We start from the raw sequence: 5,780 nt of genomic DNA on the forward strand, positions 1-5,780 counted from the left end.
CGTCCGCGTCGCTTGCGCCGCACAGCTTATCCTATTTTGCCAAATATCTTATCTTTTCTTCCCCAATCTTAATTTTTCCCTCCTTCCTTTCTTACTCACTTCTTTCCCTTCTCAATCTTTTTATCTTTCATTTTCTTTATTTGCATATTCCATTCATTGCATTTTAATTTAGTATATATTCTTCCTTCTTTTCTAAATTCATTATTTTTCCTTTAGTGTTGAATTTTCTTATTTAACTGTTGCATCTTCTCTTGAATTATTTTGAGTGCTTAGGGACTTGTTTTATTCTGGTTAGGTAATATTATTTATATTAATGCCAATCTTTTATACCTGTATCACTTTTGCATTGACATGAATTTATATTATCTCTCCTTACCCACACTCTCTTCCCTCATTTTTGCAAATTTTTACATTATTGATATGCCATGTGTCTCTACTATTTTTTCACTTGCATGTTGTAGCTACCATGTAATTGAGACCCCATTATTTGGCATTATCCCACCCAGACTTTATTTATATTCTTATTTTTATTTCTAGGTTACTTTTTCTTCTTTTCCCTCTTCTTTCAGGATGGCCAGCACAAAGGGAGAGGAAAAGCTTCTTACTGGGGAGACAAACAAGTTCATCTGCTCAATCTTTGGAGAAAAGCATCAGTTGAAGCAACCCGTCCACCTGCACATCTTATCATGCACCGAGGACGGTGCAATCTTTAAGTATGGGGAGGTTGATACCAATCTCCATGGGTTAGTTACTCTTCTATCTCAACACCAATGGTTTATTTTCCTTGTTAGTTATTGCATTTGCATGTTTGATTGCATATTTTACCACTTGGTTGAAGTAATAAATTTCTTTTCAAGACTTTATTTTATAATATTTCACTAACTTAAATTGAAAATTAAAATTTTCTATGTGTTAAATTTGTTTAAAGTTGAATTTTGGAACATGGTTTTTGAGCCAAAGAACACACAACCTGTGAGATTTTGAGCTTATTTATATGGTTACATTATTTAACCATAAATTTTTATTCTTGTGTGTTTCCTTTTCTATAATTGCAATCTCTGCTTTGTTCCATTCTATATGTCCATTATTTAGTGTATTTACATGCTTGTATATGATTGAGGCCATTATTTGTTATTAGCTCACTTATCCCAAATAAGCCTACCTTTTACATCACCCTTGTTAGCCACTTTGAACATTTTAACCCCCTTTTATTTCATAACCACATTACTAGCCTTAAGTAGAAAAACAAAATAAAAATCCCAAGTTGAATCCTTGGTTAGTGGTGGACGAAATTGTGATCACTACAACTTCGCACAACTAACCAGCAAGTGTACTGGGTCATCCAAGTAATAAACCTTACACGAGTAAGGGTCGATCCCACAGAGATTGTTGGTATGAAGCAAGCTATGGTCACCTTGTAAATCTCAGTCAGGCAAACTCAAATGGGTATGGTGATATACGAATAAAACATAAAGATAAAGATAGAGATACTTATGTAATTCATTGGTAGGAATTTCAGATAAGCGTATGAAGATGCTTGTCCCTTCCGTCTCTCTGCTTTCCTACTATCTTCATCCAATCCTTCCTACTCCTTTCCATGGCAAGCTCAAGCAAGGGTTTCACCGTTGTCAGTGGCTACCTCCCATCCTCTCAGTGGAAATGTTCAACGCACCCTGTTACGGCACGGCTATCCATCTGTCGGTTCTCGATCAGGCCGGAATAGAATCCAGTGATTCTTTTGCGTCTGTCACTAACGCCCCGCCTTCAGGAGTTTGAAGCACGTCACAGTCATTCAATCATTGAATCCTACTCAGAATACCACAGACAAGGTTAGACCTTCCGGATTCTCTTGAATGCCGCCATCAGTTCTAGCCTATACCACGAAGACTCTGATCTCACGGAATGGCTGGCTCGTTTGTCAGGCGAGCGCTCGGTTGTCAGGCGATCAACCATGCATCGTGTATCAGGAATCCAAGAGATATTCACCCAATCGAAGGTAGAACGGAGGTGGTTGTCAGTCACACGTTCATAGGTGAGAATGATGATGAGTGTCACGGATCATCACATTCATCAAGTTGAAGAACAAGTGATATCTTAGAACAAGAACAAGCGGAATTGAATAGAAGAACAATAGTAATTGCATTAATACTCGAGGTACAGCAGAGCTCCACACCTTAATCTATGGTGTGTAGAAACTCCACCGTTGAAAATACATAAGAACAAGGTCTAGGCATGGCCATGAGGCCAGCCTCCCAATGATCTAAGAACTAGACGTCCAAAGATTAAAAATACAATAGTAAAAGGTCCTACTTATAGAAAACTAGTAGCCTAAGGTTTACAGAGATGAGTAAATGACATAAAAATCCACTTCCGAGCCCACTTGGTGTATGCTTGGGCTGAGCAATGAAGCATTTTCGTGTAGAGACTCTTCTTGGAGTTAAACGCCAGCTTTAGTGCCAGTCTGGGCGTTTAACTCCCATTTTGGTGCCAATTCCGGCGTTTAACGCTGGGAATTCTGAGGGTGACTTTGAACGCCGGTTTGGGCCATCAAATTTTGGGCAAAGTATGGACTATCATATATTGCTGGAAAGCCCATGATGTCTACTTTCCAACGCCATTGAGAGCGCGCCAATTGGGCTTCTGAAGCTCCAGAAAATCCGCTTCGAGTGCAGGGAGGTCAGAATCCAACAGCATCTGCAGTCCTTTTTAGTTTGTGGATCAGATTTTTGCTCAGGTCCCTCAATTTCAGCCAGAAAATACCTGAAATCACAGAAAAACACACAAACTCATAGTAAAGTCCAGAAAAGTGAATTTTAACTAAAAACTAATAAAAATATACTAAAAACTAACTAGATCATACTAAAAACATACTAAAAACAATGCCAAAAAGCGTACAAATTATCCGCTCATCACAACACCAAACTTAAATTGTTTCTTGTCCTCAAGCAACTAAAAATCAAACAAGATAAAAAGAAGAGAATATGCAATGAATTCCAAAAACATCTATGAAGATCAGTATTAATTAGATGAGCGGAGCTTTTAGCTTTTTGCCTCTGAACAGTTTTGGCATCTCACTCTATCCTTTGAAATTCAGAATGATTGGCTTCTTTAGGAACTCAGAATCCAGATAGTGTCATTGATTCTCCTAGTTAAGTATGATGATTCTTGAACACAGCTACTTATTGAGTCTTGGCCGTGGCCCAAAGCACTCTGTCTTCCAATATTACCACCGGAGACATACATGCCACAGACACATAATTGGGTGAACCTTTTCAGATTGTGACTCAGCTTTGCTAGAGTCCCCAATTAGAGGTGTCCAGGGTTCTTAAGCACACTCTTTTTGCCTTGGATCACAACTTTATTTCTTTCTTTTTCTCTCTCTTTTTTTTTCGTTTTCTTTTCTCCCTTTTTTTTTCGTTTTTTTTTTTTGTATTCACTACTTTTTCTTGCTTCAAGAATCATTTTTATGATTTTTCAGATCCTCAGTAACATGTCTCCTTTTTCATCATTCTTTCAAGAGCCAACATTCATGAACCACAAATTCAAAAGACATATGCACTGTTTAAGCATACATTCAGAAAACAAAAGTATTGCCACCACATCAAAATAATTAAACTGTTATAAAATTTAGAATTCATGCAATTCTACTCTTTTTCAATTAAGAACAATTTTTTATTTAAGAGAGGTGATGGATTCATAGGACATTCATAACTTTAAGGCATAGACACTAAGACACTAATGATCACAAGACACAAACATAGACAAACATAAGCACTAAAATTTGAAAAACAGGAAAATAAAGAACAAGGAAATTAAGGAACGGGTCCACCTTAGTGATGGCGGCTCTTTCTTCCTCTTGAAGATCCTATGGAGTGCTTGAGCTCCTCAATGTCTCTTCCTTGTCTTTGTTGCTCCTCTCTCATGATTCTTTGATCTTCTCTTATTTCATGGAGGATGATGGAGTGTTCTTGGTGCTCCACCCTTAGTTGTCCCATGTTGGAACTCAATTCTCCTAGGGAGGTGTTTAGTTGCTCCCAATAGTTTTGTGGAGGAAAGTGCATCCCTTGAGGAATCTCAGGGATCTCATGATGAGTGGGATCTCTTGTGTGCTCCATCCTCTTCTTAGTGATGGGCTTGTCCTCATCAATGGGGATGTCTCCCTCTATGTCAACTCCAACTGAATAACAGAGGTGACAAATGAGATGAGGAAAGGCTAACCTTGCCAAGGTAGAGGACTTGTCCGCCACCTTATAAAGTTCTTGAGCTATAACCTCATGAACTTCTATTTCTTCTCCAATCATGATGCTATGAATCATGATAGCCCGGTCTATAGTAACTTCGGACCGGTTGCTAGTAGGAATGATTGAGCGTTGGATAAACTCCAACCATCCCCTAGCCACAGGCTTGAGGTCATGCCTTCTCAATTGAACCGGCTTCCCTCTTGAATCTCTCTTCCATTGGGCGCCCTCTTCACATATGACTGTGAGGACTTGGTCCAACCTTTGATCAAAGTTGACCCTTCTAGTGTAAGGATGTTCATCTCCTTGCATCATGGGCAAGTTGAATGCCAACCTTACATTTTCCGGACTAAAATCCAAGTATTTCCCCCGAACCATAGTAAGATAATTCTTTGGATCCGGGTTCACACTTTGATCATGGTTCTTGGTGATCCATGCATTGGCATAGAACTCTTGAACCATTAAGATTCCGACTTGTTGAATGGGGTTGGTAAGAACTTCCCAACCTCTTCTTCGGATCTCATGTCGGATCTCCGGATATTCACTCTTTTTGAGTGAGAAAGGGACCTCGGGGATCACCTTCTTCAAGGCCACAACTTCATAGAAGTGGTCTTGATGCACCCTTGAGATGAATCTCTCCATCTCCCATGACTCGGAGATAGAAGCTTTTGCCTTCCCTTTCCTCTTTCTAGAGGTTTCTCCGGCCTTGGATGCTATAAATGGTTATGGAAAAACAAAAAGCAGTGCTTTTACCACACCAAACTTAAAAGGTTTGCTCGTCCTCGAGCAAAAGAAGAAAGAAGGGAGTAGAAGAAGAAGAAATGAGGAAGAAGGTAATGGCTTTGTGTTCGGCCAAAAAGGGGTAGAAGTGGTGTGTATGTTGTGTGAAAATGAAGGAGTGAAGGAGGGTTTATATAGGAGTGGGGGGTGGTGATGGTTCGGCTACGTGAGGGTGGGTTTGGGAGGGAAAGTGTTTTGAATTTGAATGGTTAGGTAGGTGGGGTTTTATGAAGGATGGATGTGAGTGGTAAAGAGAAAGATGGGATTTGATAGGTGAAGGGTTTTTGGGGAAGAGGTGTTGAGGTGATTGGTGAATGGGTGAAGAAGAAGAGAGAGAGTGGTGGGGTAAGTGGGGATCCTGTGGGGTCCACAGATCCTGAGGTGTCAAGGAAAAGTCATCCCTGCACCAAATGGCATGCAAAAATGCGTTTTTAGCCAATTCTGGCGTTAAATGCCGGGCTGGTGCCCATTTCTGGCATTTAACGCCAGCTTCTTGCCCTTTTCTGGCGTTTAACGCCAGTCTGGTGCCCCTTTCTGGCGTTAAACGCCCAGAATGGTGACAGACTGGGCGTTAAACGCCCATCTGCTAGCCTTACTGGCGTTTAAACGCCAGCACGCTCTCCTCCAGAGTGTGCTATTTTTCTTTCTGCTTTTCATTCTGTTTTTGCTTTTTTCATTGATTTTGTGACTTCTCATGATCATCAACCTACAAAAAAAATAAAATAACAAAGAAAAATAGATAAAAACATAACATTGGGTTGC

The sequence above is a fragment of the Arachis hypogaea genome, chromosome 9, assembly GCF_003086295.3.
Source record: "Arachis hypogaea cultivar Tifrunner chromosome 9, arahy.Tifrunner.gnm2.J5K5, whole genome shotgun sequence".
Lineage (NCBI taxonomy): Eukaryota > Viridiplantae > Streptophyta > Magnoliopsida > Fabales > Fabaceae > Arachis > Arachis hypogaea.